The sequence below is a fragment of the Phocoena sinus genome, chromosome 7 (assembly GCF_008692025.1).
Source record: "Phocoena sinus isolate mPhoSin1 chromosome 7, mPhoSin1.pri, whole genome shotgun sequence".
In the NCBI taxonomy this organism is placed as follows: Eukaryota; Metazoa; Chordata; class Mammalia; order Artiodactyla; family Phocoenidae; genus Phocoena; species Phocoena sinus.
In genome coordinates, this window is record NC_045769.1 from 102,124,766 (window position 1) to 102,127,433 (window position 2,668).

At 45.0% G+C, this 2,668-nt stretch overlaps 1 pseudogene; it reads left to right on the forward strand.

The window, feature by feature from the left end:
- Nucleotides 1-941: 941 nt before the first annotated feature.
- On the forward strand, nucleotides 942-1,511 carry LOC116756723 (annotated as a pseudogene).
- The last annotated feature ends 1,157 nt before the right edge of the window (nucleotides 1,512-2,668 follow it).

Consider the following 2,668-nt stretch of genomic DNA (forward strand, 5'->3'; position numbering starts at 1 on the left):
TCCCATTTCTCATCACCTCTCTCTCTTCTCTTTCCCTCAGCCTGGGGTAACATTTTCCAGTCTCAAAATCTGGGAAATATTGGGAAGAAAGACAATTGATTAATATTCTAAAGATTTTATCCCACCCAAAATGTCATGTGTGCCCAGGTCCCAGTATACATGTAAGCAGAGGAGAAGGAGGTGGACTTCTATCAGTCACATGCATTATTGAATTCACACAGGGTTCCAGGCACTCTGAGGAGCGCTGAGGATATAGAAATGAATAGGACAAGGTTCCTGCTCTCCAGACACTCCTAGTCTAGTGGGGGAGGGAGCCAGGAAAACAAATAATCACCATGCAATATGATGAGTTAAATAAAGGGGTACTCATCAGATCAAGGAAGGAGAGTTCAATTCACTGGTGGACAGGGATGGTGTTTTGGTCAGTTTGGGCTGCTATAACAAAGTACCACATTGACTAGGTGGCTCTTAAAAAACAGAAATTTATTTCTCACAATTCTGAAATTCCAAGATCAGGATGCTAGCATGGTCGGGTTCTGCTGAAGGTCCTCTTCCGGGTTGCAGACTGCTGACTTCTCCTTGTATCCTCACTTGGTGGAGAGCAGAGAGAATTCTCTGGGGTCCCTTTTATAAGGTCACTAATCTCATTCATGAGAACTCCACCCTCATGACTTTGTTATCTTCCAAACCAAATACCATCACACTGGAGATTAAGATTTTGACATTTGAATCTGGGGGGAAACAGACATTCAGTCCATTGCAGATAGTGAGGGTGATTCAGAAAGTCTTTCTGGAATGGATGCTGAAAGGTCCAACTGACCAGAAGCAACCCTTCCTTCTCCTCCCTGCAGACACTGTTAGCCATACTCCTACAATTCCACTGACATTTGCCCACTGGGATTGCTACTTAAGAAGTCCTACTTTTCCGGTCAGCAGCCTGAGGTGACCTCTAAAAATGGTTCGCTATTCACTTGACCCAGAAAATCCCACAAAATCATTCAAGTCAAGAGGTTCAAATCTTCGTGTTTACTTTAAGAACACTCATGAAACAGCCCAGGCCATTAAGGGTATGCATATCCGAAAAGCCACCAAGTATCTGAAGGATGTCACTTTAAAGAAGCAGTGTGTGCCATTCCGTTGTTACAATGGTGGAGTTGGTAGGTGTGCCCAGGCCAAACAGTGGGGCTGGACACAGCGTCGGTGGCCCAAAAAGAGTGCTGAATTTTTTACTGCACATGCTCAAAAATGCAGAGAGTAATGCTGAACTTAAGGGCTTAGATGTAGATTCTCTGGTCATTGAGCATATCCAGGTGAACAAAGCCCCCAAGATGTGGTGCAGGACTTATAGAGCTCATGGTCGGATCAACCCATACATGACCTCTCCCTGCCACATTGAGATGATCCTTACTGAAAAAGAACAGATTGTTCCTAAACCAGAAGAGGAGGTTGCCCAGAGGAAAAAGATATCCCAGAATAAATTGAAGAAACAAAAACTTATGGCCCGGGAATAAATGCTGCAAAAAATAAATGCAAATAAAAGTAAAAAAAAAAAAAGAAGAAGTCCTAAAAATAAATTATTGGTGGTAAGTTATTATGTTATCAGGAAAAGTAACACATTTAGCCTACAAATATACTAGGAGGGTTTATTTATGATCAATTATTAATATGACCCATCTTCACCTAGTAGAGACAGGTAGTAATTGAAAAGAAAACAGAAGGAAGGCTTGAACAGGGGCACTATCTTGGCTTCCCTAGAAGCACAGCCTAAGACAGGGATTCTTATTCAAGTGGCTTATGAAAGAATGCTTCCAGGAGAAGAGAGACGGAAGCAAGATAAGACAGGTGAACAAGAGCAAGGATGTGGTCTCAACTGGAGATGAGCTTCAGTGTAATTTAAGATTGGCCCCACCTTGAGGCAAGAAGGGAGGAGAGGATGGTACAGTGGGGGACCACCTCTTTTGAGAAGGCTCCCACTCTTTGGGAAGGAGACAGCAGGAAGTGGTTATCAGCCACACCTCACAGCAGGGGATGAATGCCCATCAGGCATCTGGAATGTACCAACAGCATCCAATACAGGCCAGGGACCAGCAGGGAACCTGGGGTCCCCAGCATCCACAGGGCACTCAGTAGAAGACTTGAAAGACAAAGAAGAAAATGAGGCCAGAAAAAGAAAGTTCCATCAACCTGGGAGATTCCTAAGGACAGTTCTTGATAAATTGTATTTCTCCTCTGGTAGCCCCCTGAAAGAAGGGAGTGTTTCCCCCACCTTGCTCTGCACTTGCCCAACACTCAGCTTAGAAAAGCCTTAGAATCTAGCAATGGGAGGCACCCCAAAGCCCTAATCTGCCTTCCCTCAACTGTGACTGCAAGATCCCAACTCCTCACTCTCCAGGTTGGAAAGGCTGTCAACAGTCCCTGCATCCAGTACTGGTCCCTGACCAGCATTTTCCCCTTTAATCTCTAGCAATGCTAGCACTGCCTGGAGCATGACACTTACACTATAGCTGCAAATGTGGGCAGGAGGTGAGATGCTGCCAACTCTCACTTCCAAATGGTTCTCTGTGGATTCTCCTCAGCATAGCCAGCCTTGGGGAGCTTCTGAGAAACAGATCAGTAGCCTAGTTCTCAGCCGGGGAGTATCACTGCCATACTGGGGAACTAGCTTCTG